We start from the raw sequence: 17655 nt of genomic DNA on the forward strand, positions 1-17655 counted from the left end.
TTCATAGTGGCTGCACCAGTTTACATTCACACCAACAGCTTAGGAGGGTTCCTTTTTCTCCATACCCTCTCCAGCATTTATTATTTGTAGACTTTTTGATGATAGCCATTCTGACTGGTGTGAGGAGGTACCTCATTGTAGTTTCGATTTGCATTTCTCTAATAATTAGTGACATTGAGCATCTTTCATGTGCCTGATAACCATCTGGATGTCTTCTTTGGAGAAATGTCTATTTAGGTCTTCTGCCCATTTTTTGATTGTTTTTTTGATATTGAGTTGTATGAGCTGTTTGTATATTTTGGAAATTAAGCACTTCTCGGTCACATCATTTGCTAATATATTCTCCCAGTCCATAGGTCATCTTTTGATTTTGTTACAGTTTTCTTTGCTGTGCAAAAGCTCGTAAGTTTGATTAAGTCTCATTTGTTTATTTTCGCTGGTATGTCTTTTGCCTTTGGAAACTGATCTAAGAAAATACTGTTAAGATTTATGTCAGAAAATATTTTGTTTATGTTCTCTTCTCAGCCATGTGATCTTAAACCTCATTAGTTTGCTGTGAGGATTAAATAATATGTCTGCAAAGTTCTGGAGTTGCCAAGATCACCCTCACTTCTGGTACTAACTGCAAATTCAGGAGGTCCCAAGATCACCTCATGGGAATTCCCTGGCAGTCCAGTGGTTAGGAATCCTGACTCCATGCTTCCACTGCAGGCGGCCCAGTTTCGATCCCTGGGTGGGGAACTAGCATCCCACAAGTTGCATGGTGCAACCAAAAAGAAAAGTAAAAGCTCAATCCAAGATCACTCTTAAGCTTGATAATTCCCTTAAAGGACTCACAGAAATCTGCAAAGCCACTATACTGACTGGTACAGTTTATTACAATGAAAACATACTGATTCAAATTAGCCCAGGGAAGAGACACATAGGGCAGAGTCCAGAAGAGTTCCATGTGCACAGCCTTCAGGTGTGCTCTCCTAGTGGAACCGTGCAGAGTGCTTATTTCTAGGAAAGATGCATTACCATATGCAGGGAAGCACGCTCAGTCTTGATGTGGAGTCTTTACTGGGGCTCAGTCATGTAGACTAGTTGACTGCCCGTGTGCCTTACCTTAGGCTAAAGCCCTTCCAGAGGTCAAGCTGATACTGCAGGGCCCAGTCTTGCTTTACCTCCCACCCTCTGCACCACCAATCACATTGTTAGCCTAGACTATCCAGCATGGCCTAGGCCCTAAGTAAACAGACATTCTTACCAGGTCTGACAGCCCAAGGGCTTAGAGATTACCTCTAGGGCAAAGAGCTGAACATCCCTTTGGGCAAGTCTAATCTTTACTGAACGTACACAAGTTGATACACTCATTAAATGCACATAACCATTAATATTTTATTGTTTTAGTGGCCATGCTAGAGTCTCTCCTGCCAAAAGAGTACTATAAAAACACTTCCAGGGGCTTCCAGTGGTTGAGAGTCCACCTGCCGATGCAGGGGACACGGGTTCGTGCCCTGGTCCGGGAAGATCCCACATGCTGCGGAGGGGCTGAGCCCGTGAGCCATGGCCGCTGAGCTTGCGCGTCTGGAGCCTGTGCTCCGCAACGGAAGAGGCCGCAGCAGTGAGAGGCCTGTGTACCGCAAAAAAAACCCCACAAAAAACAAAAAAAACACTTCCAAATACTTACTCCTTTTGTTCTTCTTTTCTGGGTCTAAGCAGACACTTCTGTGTTGTTAAGAGGCTTTTTAGTTATTCATAGTTACATGTACCAGATTAAAACTCATAGCTTTGGTTAGACCCACCCTAGTTTTGTCTTGTTACTTTACCCCTTGAATGACCTGGGTGTTACCAGACCTTTTCAGGTATATATTTATAGACAACCCATGGGGCTATTTTGATGGTTGATCTCATTCATTATATATTGGCTCTTACTAATCTCACCTTTAGTGTAATCTTATTTCCATGTTGCTTAGGGATTTATCACTTTAACTTCCTATATTCCACACAAGAACCTATACCCACTATTTCAGCAGCCAAAGATTTTTTTCATGAGCAGCACTAAAAGCTCACACAAAACTCAGCAGCAAGTAATATCTTTTTTAGGCAGCTTGAAAAGGTGCTCTCTTTGTCATAAAGCAAAAAGAAACAATGAAAGGTTAGGTTCTTACTGCCCCATCTCATTATTGTTAATGAAAAACTCCAAATTAATTTGCTTCTGCTTATGGAAATATCTCCCTTAACCTTGGTGATTCAATGAGAAAGAATTTGTTTTAGAGATAGGCATTGCTTAACAGCATTTGGCATCTGCTCAGGCTGAACAATCATCCAGAGAGCATGTATCTTCTTTCTTTCTTTAGTGTAGTGATCACCACAAAAATAGTACACGGAGTATGGCACAGAAAACCTTTAGCATGGTGGTTGGTGTAGAGGCTTTTATTAGCAGTAGGGGCTCTTTAGTTAAGTACCTGGGTTTACCCTGGAACAAGTCTACTTCTGACTTCAGACAAATAGTAATATCACTTTCTTCTTTTCAGATCCAAAAGAAAAAAGGGTTTCTTTATCTGTTTTGTTTTCTGCTGTTTGCTGTACCTCTAAAAGTGACTGGCCCAGAGGAAGCACAAAATAAATATGTGTTGTTGAATGAACAAAGGGTTGTGATAAGGGTAAACTGCTATCATGTATGCAAAGCCCTTAGACCAGGGCCTGGCACATAGTAAGCTCTCAGTAGATATTCATTTAAAAAACATACAGTTAAGACAAATACAGATTAAATCCTTTATACTTAATAAAGAGTTCAGTGATGGGTTTATAGGAAATCAATTAATTATAATATTAGATTCCTATTTTTATTGTCCATTTATTTATTTATTCACCAAGTAAGTATCCAGCAATGATCATATGCACTATTACAGGTCCTGAGGATTCAGAGGTAAACAAAAATAGCCAAAAATAAAGCACGTCCATGAAACATTCTGCCCAGCCCAGGGCAGTTCCTATATGTCTATCAATAACCAATCCCTGAGGAAGAAGAAACCTATAGGACAGTGATGAAAACAGAGTATTCAAATTATTAACTTTATTATTAATCTTTTGGCATTTCTGTATCCATCAGATTCTCTAAAACTCTTGAGATATAAAAGCACTGTCTCTGAGACAAGAGATTATTCAGAGACTCTCCTCTTTACTGCCAACGTTTGCCCTAGAGAATTTCTCAACTAGTTCTTTCAGGTTATAGACATAATTGGCTATTAGTTATTTTAGTGCCATTGTTCTTGATATACATCTAAGCATCATCTCTGGGCCCTCTGAAAAGCAAGGTGTCTGTTTCTGATTAATCTGTGGCTGGTCACTGAGGATACTGAAGCAGCTCCTGGTTAATTAGACCATTTTATCTCTAACCTCATCTATTTTCTGAATGTAATAGTGATAGAGGTGCCAGCAGTTCCAAGCACAGCCCTGAAACCTTGCTAATCAGCATCTGTGATTTGCTAGTGGTACCACTGTTTGAATTGTTAAAGCCAAATTGTTATGAGAGGTTATGCATAAGTGGACATTTTTATCTTCAAGTCAATTATGCATTTAATGAAACTTAAGGAGCTTATAAAGTTAAATAAGTAAATAAATAGAAAGCAGCACCTACAGCACTTAGTGATGCAAGTCAGGTGCACCCTCCCCACCCCCACTCCCAGGACACACGCACAACATGATAAAATAGAGAAATGTGTACTTACATGGAAAGGAAGCACACATAGTGACAAAGAGTGTAGGCTCCTTATATTATCAGCTGTGTGAACATGGGCAAGTCACAGTCCTTTGAATGTCATCCTTCTTATCTGTCAAATGGACATAATATTAATAACTACAGGGTTGTTATAGGGTTGTATAAGGATTAAAATGCATTAAATACTATTTTATAAAATATTTCATATAGTGTCTGCTCTGTAATGTGTGCCGATTATAAGTTAGTTTTTATTATTCTAGGAAATGATTCCATCCTCCCAGAATAGGCCAGAATACAAAGAGAAACTGAAAGGCAGAGGAAGAAATGAGTTTTATATGAAGTATATGAAGCTCGTCTTCCCCAACATTTCCAAAAAACTGTCCATAAAAAACAAAGAAACAAAGAAACAAACTTATATCATAAGCTGCTATTTAAAAAGAAAAAATCTGCCTTCAATAAGTTTGGGAAACATTGAATATAGATTGCCTCTTTTTTTTAATAAATTTATTTATTTATTTTTGGCTGCATTGGGTCTCTGTTGCTGTGTGCGGGCTTTCTCTAGTTGCAGTGAGCAGGGGCTACTCTTTGTTATGGTGTGCTGGCTTCTCATTACTGTGGCTTCTCTTGCTGCGGAGAACGGCTCTAGGCCCGCGGGCTTCAGTAGTTCTGCCATGCGGGCTCAGTAGTTGTGGCTCACGGGCTCTAGAGTACAGCCTCAGTAGTTGTGGTGCACAGGCTTAGCTGCTCCACGGCATGTGGGATCTTCCCAGACCAGGGCTCGAACCCATGTCCCCTGCATTAGCAGGAGGATTCTTTGTTTAAAAAAAAAAATTTATTTATTTATTTATATTTTTAATTTTTGGCTGCGTTAGGTCTTCATTGCTGCACGCAGGCTTTTCTAGTTGCAGCGAGTGGGGGCTACTCTTTGTTGTGGTGCGTGGGCTTCTCATTGCGGTGGCTTCTCTTGTTGAGGAGCGTGGGCTCTACATGCACGGGCTTCAGCAGTTGTGGCTCGTGAGCTGTAGAGTGCAAGCTCAGTAGTTGTGGCACACAGCCTTAGTTGCTCTGCGGCACGTGGAATCTTCCCGGGCCAGGGCTCGAACCCATGTCCCCTGCATTGGCAGGCGGATTCTTAACCACTACGCCACCAGGGAAGTCCTAGATTGCCTCTTGCACCTTAAAGAATAACAATTCTTATTTTAGTGTTGAAAGTGTCTGAGAAATCTGGAACAGCTCTAATAAAAGAAAGAATTCAAAAAAATGCTGAGCTAAGTGTTGTGGGTTCAACAGTGTCCTCCACAACATTTATGTCCACCTACAAACTAAGAATGAGATTATATCTGGCAATAGGGTCTTCGAAAATGTAATTAATTAAGATAAAATCTTAACAGATTTTGATTGGGTCCTAAATCCAATGACTGGAGTACTTTTAGAAGAAAACACACAGAGAAACAGAAGGTGGTGATGTGAAGATAGATGCAGAGATTGAAGTGATGTGTCTATGAGCCAAGTAAAACCAAGGATGGCCAACAACCACTAGACCCTAGGATGGAGGCATTGGAAGATTTCTGGAAGCCTCAGACCCTCCAGAAAGAATCAACCCTGACGACAGTTTCATTTTAGACTTTAAGCCTTTTGGAACTGTGAGAGAACACATTTGTTGGTTTGAGCCTCTCAGTTATCGGTAATTTGTTATGGCGGCCCTTGGAAACATGTACATGGTATTACAAAATGGCCATTTGAAATGTGGAAAATGCCAATAATATAGCTCAATAAAAGCTTTTTCTCTCTGCTTCCCATTTGTTTTTGTTCCAATTTTTGGTGATGGGGGGGTGACAAATTGTACAGAGTGGGTGGAGAAAACACTGCAAAACATTGTGATTGAGTTAAATTATGACTCAAAAGTGAGCTCTCCATTATTTTTTCTGTTATCACTTGTGCTCTTGTCAACAAAAGTCCTTGGCATTTGTGAATTATTGGTGTTTGTGAAAAGTTTACAAAACAGTCAGCTTCTTCTATGCTACCTCTAGAAGAAACAAATAAAAGAAAGGATAAAATAGGTAATAGCCAATATACCATAGCAATGTTTGCTAAATGTCAGTTAGTGTCTCTGCTAGAATTCTGTTTTTATTTGTCTAGAAAATAAAGCACATATTTTGTTTGTTTGTTTGTTTGTTTGCGGTACGCGGGCCTCTCCCGTTGCGGAGCACAGGCTCTGGACGCGCAGGCCCAGTGGCCATGGCTCACGGGCCTAGCCGCTCCGCGGCATGTGGGATCTTCCCGGACTGGGGCACGAACCCGTGTCCCCTGCATCGGCAGGCGGACTCTCAACCACTGCGCCACCAGGGAAGCCCTAAAGCCCATATTTTTAATCCAGTCCTTTCTGGAGCAGCATCCAGTGATTACTATGTGAACTGAGTCTAACAGTATATGTGACACTTGCTCGGTCACTGGACAGCAAAGATACCTCCAAAGAAGCAAAAGAGACAGCAAAGATCATGGCATCAGAAGAAGCCAGAGACATTTGGACCCTTTGTGGACAGATAGGCAAATAAAGAAAAACAGTAGATTTGCCCTAAGTCTAGTTCCTTCTTATAATGAAAAATGTTGCCTACCATATCAGTAAACAAAGGATGTTGCAGCAGCCATCAAGCCACTACAGCCACCCTGACGGTGAGCCCTGAAGGAACTCAGGATGGAGACAAATGGGCTGCCCACCAAGCCCTCAGCCACTGCAGCCACCCACAGCAGTGCACCCTGAGGGGACTCTGGATACTGGCCCTAGGTAGCTAAGGTGCATATCAAAGGAATGGTTTCAATGCGTCCAAACTTTTGCATGTTCCCATACAGAGAAAAGTGCTTAATTCATTAACGGTAATCTTTTGATGTTCTGACTACCTGGTCTTTGTTGCAAACACCCCTATGTATCCTGGCTCTTCCCTTACTTCTTTGGAGCAGTCCCTCAGAGCGATCTGAGAATCTGTCTCCTGTACTTGAAGTCCTCAGAAAATCTGATGAATAAAACATAACTCTCAACTTTTAGGTTGTGCATTTTTTTTTCAGTAGACCTTCTTATCTGGAGAGCACTTCATATCTGGGCTCTCTGTTAAGCTCCTTAAATACAAGCATGGCAGCTACTGCTTCCTGGCAAATTTGCATGAGAATTTGGACATGTTTTTCCAACTGAAAAATGTAATCACAAACTTAAATCATGTTTATGGCTCCCCAAAGACCTCCGGATTAATTTCTTATTCTTTAAGGTGGCTAAAATTTCCTTCTTGATGTTACTTTGGATATCTATCTGTCTAGCCTCATCTCTTGTCAACTCTTTCCTTAGCAAGGATTATGTGAGTTCTCCAAATTCTCCTTAATTTCTCTCAACTCAGGGCATTTGCATTTACTTACTCTTTCTTCTTTCTAAATAATCTCTCTATTCCTAATTCCTGTATCTTCATGAGTTGTTAAGATCACGGCTTCTGATGTGAGACATACTAGCGTCAAAATTCTACCCTGTGTAAAATGGGGGAGAGTTAGGGGAAAAAAATCAATAGGAAAGAGAAGAAGAAAAAGCCTGACGCATATTCATCTTTGTAAAATGTTTACAAAAGTCAATGTAGCATCACAGGATAAACTGTTTATGTTCAAACACTGAAGTGAAAAAAAGAAAAAGGCAAAATTCAGAACTAGCTGAACCTTGAAAGAATAAACAGAAAATGTCAAGTGCTTCTCTCACATAGGGAATCAGCCAGTTTCCCTACTCATAAAAGAAAAGAAAAAATCTTTTGTTGATTATGAGTCCGAAAAAATTGAACTCGTTCTTCTCATTTCTGTAAACTATCCCTGTCATTTAATCTTTATATTGGGAAGAAGACAATACAGCATAATGAATCAGGGGATGCTATTTCATTTTCTTATTTCACATTCAAGTCCGGTCTAGTGTAATTATGGTGTTTATGAAGTTTAAACCGATGTAGCAAGAGAGAAATAAACAGAATAAGTGTTCATCCACTCTAAGGAGCATTTCTTGATAAGAAAGATCACATTGACAAGTACAGGAAATGCATGAGAGGTTTTTATCAACCAATAATTTTACATTTATAAGAAATTTTCATTGTGATAAATTGGAAACAATATAAATCTATTTCTAAATAAATAATTTTTTAACTAAAATGAGGAAATCTTAACAAAAATGTTTCAAAGTTACAGGGAGATAGAGGCAAAATGAAATAACAAATACCTCACCCCAGCCTGTGAGAAAAGAGCTGAAAAAGAACCAGAAAATTATAAATGACCAGATCTGTCCTTGGCTGTAGGCAAGATCTCTAAGACGGTAATAAGGAGTGAGGTTACCAAACATCCAGAGAGAGATGAGCTGATAAAAATTAATCAGGCTTGCTGCACAAAGGGCAAACCTATTCTGACAAATTTGGTGGCATTTTTGCTTGGCACAGAGGGCAGGAAAAGTACATGACTAGAATGAGTGATAGAATTGTACATGAGAAAGTGGAAAGGCATAGAAGAAATATATGGGAGTGAGGTACTGTTTTAACTTTCCACAGGAAGCCACTTGGCTGACATTTAACCCCCAAAACACTGATTTCGTTAAGATATTCATGCTGGCAATAAGTACAAGCAGGACTGACAGATCAGCATGCTTTGCTGTGACACTGTGTAACCAAAATTAAGTGTGTCATCATCAAATAATATACATTGGGGTACTATGTCTGGCATTCACAGATTTTTAGAGTGCTTTTCTCAGTTATTTATTTTTCTTTATTCCAAATTTTCTTTCTTCGGTTTGTTATTGGTATATATATGGAATCAATGCCATTTCAGGCAGACACAATCTTATCTCAGAGAGCAACCAAAGAGGACCCTGTAATATCTCAATGATAATAATAGGTTTCCAATGGTTTTCTAACATCTTCACTCTGGGACATTTTAGCAAAGTGCTTTTTGGTGCTTTGTGTTCCTGACATCATGCTGTTATTTTTCAAAGGTTAATGCTGAAATGCTCTAAATTGGGCAAGTTACAGGGTCAAAGACCCAGAAGTTCAAAAGACAGAATCTAAGTTTGCCTCTCAGTCAGCCCCTCAGCCTACAAATAAGCTTGTCCCTTTTTTCCTAAAAATATAAATAATCAGAACTGAAACTCACATATACCAACAGCTCTAGGCCCTGCTGTTATTTCTGTTCACCTCTCTCTTTCTCTCTGCCATCTGATTTCTTTGTAGAGTACTTTATATACAACGCCATAGTTTTCTCTGTCTTGAATTTAGTTAAAATTTGGCCTTTATGTCTCAATCCATCTTGACTTTGAAAATGAAATTTCTCCTAAAGAAGAAACAAGAGACTTTCTGATGACCAACACTAGTGCTTTGCTGGTGTTTCTGTTTTTCATTATTACTAACATGTGACAATGTTAACTATGCCCTTTATTAAAAGCTCTCCTTTCTTGGTCTCCCATGTGATGGGTGTGATGGGCAGAATAATGGCTCCAAAGATGTCCATTCCCTAATCCCTGGATGGTGTGAATATGTTAGATTACATGGTGAAGGGGAATTAAAGTAGCAGATAAAATTAAGGTTGCTAATCAGCTGATCTTAATAGGGAGATTATCTTGGATGATCTGGATGAGCCCAGTGTAATCATAAGGGTCCTTAAAACTAGAAGAGAGACAACTGAATCAGGAAAAATGTGACTATGGAAGAATAGCCAGAGTAATTTGATATGAGAAGGATTCAATGTGCTTGCTGTTGCTGTCTTTGAAGTTGGAGAAAGGGTGTCCACAAACCAAGGAATGCAGGCAGCTTCTAGAAGCTGGAAAAGGCAAAGAAAAGGACTCTACTCTGGAGCCTTGAGAAGGGGATAGATACAGTTCTACCAATCTTGATTTTAGCTCAGTGAGACCCATTTTGGAATACCGACCTAGAGAATTATAAGATCATAAATATGTGTAGGTTTCTGCCACTAAATTTCAGGTAATATGTTATGGTAGCCATAAAAAACTCATACAATGATCCTGGTAAAATAGTCTCAACTTCTCACATAGATCTTCCTCAGAATTTTTTGGCTGTTTTCTCTCTTTTGTCAATTCTATAGATGTTGATGATCATTGGTCTTCCATCTTCAGTTTTCCTTTTTATTTAAATTCCATGTTGTTACTACCTTTTACAAAGCAATGCCATCCAACTCTGCCTCTGTCCTCAGCCCCCTCCAACCTTGAGTCCCTCTGGCATGAGTCCCTCTGGCATGTTCAAATTTAACATGTCTTAATGATATTCTTTAAATGACAAAAATCATGAATCTCAAACAAATATAAATAAGCCCATGGGAAAATTTTTGCTTCAACAAATCAATTAATGTGGAAACCAGTAAAATGTTGCAACTTGTTCAAAATAGAATGCAAAGAACCATACAGGTGATAAGAAATGGTAATATTAATTCATAAATAGATGCAATATGGGTTTATCATGGCTAAATCATATGGCATGTGAATTATATTTCAAGAAAGCTGTTACAAAACAAAACAAAAGGCTGGTTTCTCCATAAGGGAAAAAGGGAAAAAAAAACAATGGCATTCCACTGGACACAATTCATTTGCATTTTAATGGTTAGAATCATTTGCCTTCTTAATAGTTTTCCACCTCCTTTCACTGCTGTAAAATAGATAAAAGACACTGAAAGGCAAAATTAACCCCAAAAAGTGCACTGAACAGGACACTCAGTAATCTTTTCATGTCCCTTTTGAAATCTTTCACAAATATTACTGGTTTGTCCTGTCACAACACATATCTCTTGTCTATTCACTTTTTCATTCTCCTGATGATCATTTTACACATTATCGTCTCTTCTCAAACTTCCCATACTTCCTCTCCCATCATCTGTGTCAGCTAATGATATTCCTTTCTCCTTCCTAAGAAAGTAAGGAAAAAAAAATCTGAATATTATTTTAACAGGTTTTCAATCCCACTTGTATCAGTACGTTTTCTATCTGTCTCTACTCTGCCTTCCTTCCTGTTATTGTGAAAGAACCTTTCTAAGGCCAGTTACTACACAATGAACTAGATCCCTCCTCTGTCACCCCAAGGGCATCACTCAATTGTCAAGGAGGAACAGCTTAAGGTGTAAGATTCTAAAACGTGAACCTAAATACTTGCAGAATTTCTTGAATAGTTTTATTCTCTAAACCCAGTTTGCCTTGTAAAATGATTCTCTGCAGTGAATGGATGTTTCATTTATTTAATCATTCAAACTTCCATTCACATCTGCGTGATTACAGAAAACATGGGGTGTGTAGGCTAGTAACTCATAAGGAAATTGTTTGTGTCTGAATGAATGTTTGTTTAAAAAATGAATGAAAAATGAATTAAACATATCTACTTTCTCATCTCCTTTCGTCCTCACTGCCCTTAGTCTTTCTTCTTCTCCTTTTCCCTTTAACAGTTAAGGACTTCAACATACATGTATTCTTGCATTCATCCACAATAGCTATCTCAGAGTAATCTTAAATGTTCTCGTTCCTTCATCTTTCACATCAAATCAGTTATACCAGTCTGTTGGTATTGCCTCTAAACACTTCAAAATGGCTCACTTCATCCTCATTCTTTTCATTCTTACTGACAATGCCCCGGTTATCTCAGTGTTTTCAAATGTTTGATAAATAATCTTCCTGATCTGTGGCTTTTCTTCCCCTATCCTCCCCCAGTTAGTCATAGATCTAAGTTTGTCATATGTCTGCTTAAAATTGAAAACACTCCCATGTTTTCTAACTTTTACACATCAGGTTCAAACCTGTGTCATATCACTGAAAGTCCTTCAAAACTCTTCTAAACCTATAATTCCATCCTTATATTTCATTACTCTCCTTCGTTCCAGACCAGTTGCATTTTTTGAATGACAGGTATTTTCATATCGCTATTCTTAAAGTTTCCTTACTATTTCCTTTTCTTTCAAAGGCATTCTCACTCTCATTCTTTTACACTTAGTTCAAATATTGCCTCTTTTGTCATTCGTCCATAACCTCTAAGTAGAATTAATTACTTCCTTCTCTGGACTTCCTTAAAATCATATTTGTGCTTTTGGTAGAACACTTATCCTGTAATAATGCAATTAGTTAATTGTTTTTGCCAGCCTCCCTTTCTGGAGTATACATCATAGTGATGTAGAGCATGTAGAGCATGATGGAGAGTGATGTAGAGCATTCTGGAGTCAGCCTGCCTACACTCAAAACTGGATTCCAACACTCTCTAGCTGTTTGTTATTGACTAAGTTACTTAAGTTCCTCAAACATCAATTTCTTCACTCTTATGATGGGAATATTGGAATCTATGTGACAGAGTTTATGTAAGGATAAAATAATTCCTATAAAAGTTCAACTTTGTCCCTGGCTCTAACTATATGCCAAAATTGCTCTTATTTGACTATAAGCATCTTGAGTGCAATTCATTTATTTATTTTTGCATTGTCAGTGCATAAAGAAGGTTTAACACATAATCAGAGCTAATTAAATGTGGTTGAATTTACTTATGTTGGCCTTTATCACTGTGTGCTGGCAATATCAAAATAAGCAACGATGGAGAATTTTATTTTGGTTTGGCTTTAGACTGAAGAGATCAACAGATGTGAAATATATGGTAAGGCACACTTACTATGATTTACTTTATTATCTGTGTGCCACTTCCAATATGTCATATACTTTCCAGGCAGGTTTAAGGCTTAACTTCCAAATCAGTAGGTCACCATAGTTGTCTGAGTATACTGAAATACTGCAGGTCTCCAATGTTATACCATGTGTATATCATTAGTTCATTCTGCTAGAGTAACTTATACAAAAATAACCAAAATGATTCCATCATGTTCAGAGTAGATTCTCAGTTAAGAATTGTCTTCTCAAATGTCTGTTGCATGAAAGAAATATCAAGCATGGCCACTCTCAGGTAACTATTAACCTCCTCCTCTACAGACTTTTGATGTTTACTTGAATAAGAAGTCATTGATTATCCAGGTGTAAAAAAAATGCCAACGTCAAAATATACCTTGAATCTAATTAATGCTTAAAGTTAACGCTAATTTGACCCTATATTTTTTCCCCAACTTTACTGAGATATAATTGACATTGTGTAAGTCAATTGAGATAGAACAGCATTGTGTATGTTTAAGGTGTACAATCTAATGATGCACTATATGTATTTATTGTGAAATGATTACCCCATAAGGTTAGTTAATACATTCATCACCTCATGTAGTAACAATTTTTTGTGTGTTTCTTTTAAGAGCTTACCTCTTAGCAAATTACAAATATACAATACACTCTTGTTAACTATAGTCACCATGCTGTACATCTTTATATACCCCAAACTTACGCATCTTATACTAGATGTTTGTACCTTTGACAACCTTCACCTATTCCCACCTCCCCCATTCTTCCTCACCCCTACTCCTGGCAACCACCAATCTGTTCTGTTTCTATGAGTTCCAGTTCTCTAGATTCCACTTATAAGTGAGAATGAGTTATTTCACTCAACATAATGTCCTCAAAGTTCATCCATGTTGTTACAAACACCAGTACTTCCTTCTTCTTTATGACTAATAGTCCATATATGTGTGTGTGTGTGTGTACACACACACACACACACACACACATATATACATACACATATATGTGTATGTACACACACACACATATATACATACACATATATGTATATACCACATTTTCTTTATCTATTCATCCACTGATGGATATTTAGGTTGTTTCCTGTCTTGGCTATTGTAAAAAATGCTGCAATAAACATGGGGACCTACTTTTTTTTTGGGGGGGGACCTACTTTTTTGAAACAATTTCAAATATATCTGTAGAATGTATTGCCATCAAACCATCAGTAGAATAAAATTCTCTTTTCACTAAAATTTAAAGACCAATGAGTCCAAAAAATCAGTCTCTCCATCCCAGCCCTCATTACCAAGCCATATCAGTATATACAACTATTCCTTGGACAGCTAAACCTATGAGCCCCAAGGAGCCGTGAAAATCAACATCTGCAAATCTGAACTAATTTCTTTTATTTTTTTCCCCTATTTTGAAAAACAGTAAATCTCTGAGCAATTTTTAATGTTTTCTTTCCACTTAAGCATCCTCCAAATTCAATTAGTTGACAAATCACCTTTTCAGTTTTCCTTTCCATTCTTACTCTCGCTGCATTACTTTAGAATGTATCTCTCCACTTGGACTATTGCAATAATCTCATAGCTATGTTTTAAACCCTATCTATCTTCTTTATTCTCTGATATAGCTGATGATTTTTCTCTCTCTTGTTTCTCCACTAAAAAATAATCCTAACACGTCTTCCCTGTATAAAACCTACACAAGCTAAGCATCACGATATACTGGGAATTCCAGTGCAGAGCTCTATAGTCAGATTTAAGACTCATGTCTGCCTCTAATTCTTAAATAACGCACTTGACCTCCCTGGAGTTACTTCTCCTCCCCTGTAAATTAGGTGGAATTTCTCTGATACACCTTTTTTTCTTTTCTATTTTACAATTCTGTGACTTGCTTAGAATAACAAGGGAAATTGGTGAGAGAGAGAGAGAATGAGAGAAAGAGAGAGATTTTCTCTTTATAGAACCTTAATTTCAGGGAAGACACAACTGACCTTAGTCTAGGGTAGGTTTGACAGGCTAAAGAAATTGGTTTGGAAACTAAGGCAGAGGCTTAGTAAGAGAAAATAAATAAAGCAGACAGAATAGAGCTCTTTTAGTCCTGGAAATAAACAGAACTCTGGTGGATATACTGTAGGGTGTACAACCTTGGACTTGGAGTCAAACCTCTGTTTGAGTACCCCTTCTGGAATATCACTAGCAGTGTGACCTTGATCAAATCATTTAAATTCTGTAAACTTTAGTCATGCTACCTCTCTTGATCTGGTATGATGTTTTTTATTTGTTATTTAAAGTCACTTTCCCTTGGGCACAGGGATATTTGTTGAGTGAAGTAGACCCTTAGAGGCCCTGAGGGCCTCTCGCCACTACTTTGTGCAAACATGGCCCAGATGCTGCTGCTGGCCACTGGATTCTGCCCCTCACCAGTTGCCTGACCAACATGTTGTGCCCTGGACCATTCCGCCAACTCACAGCAAATGGACAACCCTCAAGGCATTGCAGTCTCTGTGCCAGGATACCCCAGGTACCTAGAGCAGGAATGGACAAGAGCCTCACCCTTAACAAGCAGCCCAACACTATGTACTATGTACTAATGTACTATGGTGCTGCCAGGTGGGGGCAGGAATGACCACCTCCATGCCCTATTCTGAGACACAACAGCACACTCACAGCAGACCCTGCCGCTGTGTGAGATCTACCTGGGCCCCATCCTGGAGCTGGGGCTGGAGGTGTTGCTAGGCAGAGGGGATGAGGGGAAGGCAGGAGAGGCCTGAGGCATCAGGAGATGAGGAGCAAAAGGAGAAGAACCTGTCCAAGGGGGCAGGCCTGGAGGTGGCTGGAGGAGGCACCTCCCATTAGCCAAGGCTCCAAGCACTCAGGACTTATCAGACTCACTGGACTTCACTTAAGCACAAAATTACAGGTAATAGTATCAAGAATGTTAACATGGTGACTTCAGAGCATTAAACTAGAATTGCTAGGCCCTTCTAAGCGCCTAGCCCTGTGCGGTCGCATTGGTTACACACCCTGGTTTTAGTTTCTTCTTTGGTAAAAACAAGCACAGATATCTTCTTTTCTTTTACTTTTTTTGCTTGTTTTGTTTTGCCCTGTTTTTAATGAATTGGAAAATAATTTTAAAATTGAACGTCTGTAACAGAAGATGTTTTTGGGGGGCAAGGAGCCTGGGTGGGGAAATTTATTGGGAGGGATAGGACTGTAGCACAAAGAGAGATGCCAGCAATTTTCGCTCTGGGTGTGACCTTGGAGAGTTCAAGTCTTAACCCTCTGTGAAACCTGAAATTGCCTAAGCCCAAACAATGAAATTCAAGTAAAACCACGGATAATATGCCTTTCAGTTCTGTCCTCTTTTAGATGCAGGTCTTCTCATGTGCTTAACTTTGACCCTAATAACTTCTGAAAACAAATTGTTGTCTGCCGAGGTTATCTGCACTTCGGTATTTCTGGAGAGGAGAAAAGCAGCAGAACACTGGTCATTCTATACTGTTTATTTGAATCAGTCTTTCCCAACATTCTGTCCACTGCGAAAAAAAGAAACTGTATAGTCAATGGCTCATGGAACCCAGAGGCAGGTCTCACTAGAAACTGGAACCAAGGATTAACAAGCTTAGGGAATAAAGTCCCGCTTTACTATTTAGTCTTTCTCTCCATTATTCTACTGTCTGCCTGTCTGTCTCAATCTTTGTCTCTAAATAGACTAGCATTCTCTCTTTTTCATTTTTATAGTTACCCAATTTTATTTTATTTACATCATGTACAGAATTTTTTTTCATGGTTTATATACTGTATTTGTGTGTACCCAACACTGTTCTTTTTTTCTTTTTTAAACGTCTTTATTGGAGTATAATTGCTTTACAACGTTGTGTTAGTTGCTGCTGTATAACAAAGTGAATCTCCTATATGTATACATATATCACCATATCCCCTCCCTCTTGCACCTCCCTCCCTCCCTCCCTATCCCACCCCTCTAGGTGGTCACAAAGCACCGAGCTGATCTCCCTGTGCTATGTGGCTGCTTCGGTAGGTTGCTTTGGGTAGTATAGTAATTTTCACAATGTTGATTCTTCCAATCCAAGAACATGGTATATCTCTCCATCTGTTTGTATCATTCTTAATTTCTTTCATCAGTGTCTTATAGTTTTCTACATACAGGTCTTTTGTCTCCTTATGTAGGTTTATTCCTAGGTATTTTATTCTTTTTGTTGCAAGGGTAAATGTGAGTGTTTCCTTAATTTCTCTTTCAGATTTTTTATCATTAGTGTATAGGAATGCAAGAGATTTCTGTGCATTAATTCTGTATCCTGCAACTTTACCAGATTCGTTGATTAGCTCTAGTAGTTTTCTGGTAGCATCTTTAGGATTCTCTAAGTCCTCTGTATCATATCATCTGCAAACAGTGACAGTTTTACTTCTTTTCCGATTTGGATTCCTTTTATTTCTTATTCTTCTCTGATTGCTATGGCTAAAACTTCCAAAACTATGTTGAATAATAGTTGTGAGAGTGGGCAACCTTGTCTTTTTCCTGATCTTAGTGGAAATGGTTTCAGTTTTTCACCACTGAGAACAATGTTGGCTGTGGGTTTGTCATATATGGACTTTATTATGTTGAGGTAAGTTCCCTCTATGCCTCCTTTCAGGAGAATTTTTATCATAAATGGGTGTTGAATTTTGTTGAAAGCTTTTTCCTGCATCTATTGAGATGATCATACGGTTCTTCTCCTTCAATCTGTTAAAAAGGTTTATCACATTGATTCATTTGTGTATATTGAAGAATCCTTGCATTCCTGGGGTAAACCCCACTTGATCATGGTGTATGATCCTTTTAAGGTGCTGTTAGATTCTGTTTGCTAGAATTTTGTTGAGGATTTTTGCATCTATGTTCATCAGTGATATTGGCCTGTAGTTTTCTTTTTTTGTGGCATCTTTGCCTGGTTTTGGTATCATGGTGATAGTGGCCTCACAGAATGAGTTTGGGAGTGTTCCTCCCTCTGCTATATTTTGGAAGAGTCTGAGAAGGATAGGTGTTAGCTCTTTTCTAAATGTTTGATAGAATTTGCCTGTGAAGCGATCTGGTCCTGTTCTTTTGTTTGTTGGGAGATTTTTAATCACAGTTTCCATTCCAGTGCTTGTGATTAGGTCTGATTATATTTTCTATTTCTTCCTGGTTCAGTCTCAGATGGTTGTGCTTTTCTAAGAATTTGTCCATTTCTTCCTGGTTGTTCATTTGATAGGCATATAGTTGCTTGAAGTAATCTCTCATGATCCTT

The 17655-nt window shown here is 38.6% G+C and overlaps 2 protein-coding genes across 17 annotated transcripts in view; one reads left to right on the top strand and one right to left on the bottom strand.

Annotated features, from left to right (window-relative positions):
• The window catches only part of LOC307193527 (uncharacterized protein), a 730787-nt gene that overhangs the window by 459823 nt on the left and 253309 nt on the right, over positions 1-17655 (bottom strand). For all 13 annotated transcript variants that reach the window (XM_079935632.1, XM_079935641.1, XM_079935643.1 and 10 more), the window contains one exon: positions 3717-3818. The gene's annotated coding sequence lies outside the window, so the exon portion shown is untranslated. The remainder of the gene's footprint in view (positions 1-3716; positions 3819-17655) is intronic.
• The window catches only part of CNTN6 (contactin 6), a gene marked incomplete at its 3' end in the record, with an annotated part of 232143 nt that overhangs the window by 54278 nt on the left and 160210 nt on the right, over positions 1-17655 (top strand). The gene's annotated exons all lie outside the window — the stretch shown is intronic.

Source organism: Stenella coeruleoalba, assembly GCF_951394435.1.
Source record: "Stenella coeruleoalba genome assembly, chromosome: 10".
Classification (NCBI taxonomy): domain Eukaryota; kingdom Metazoa; phylum Chordata; class Mammalia; order Artiodactyla; family Delphinidae; genus Stenella; species Stenella coeruleoalba.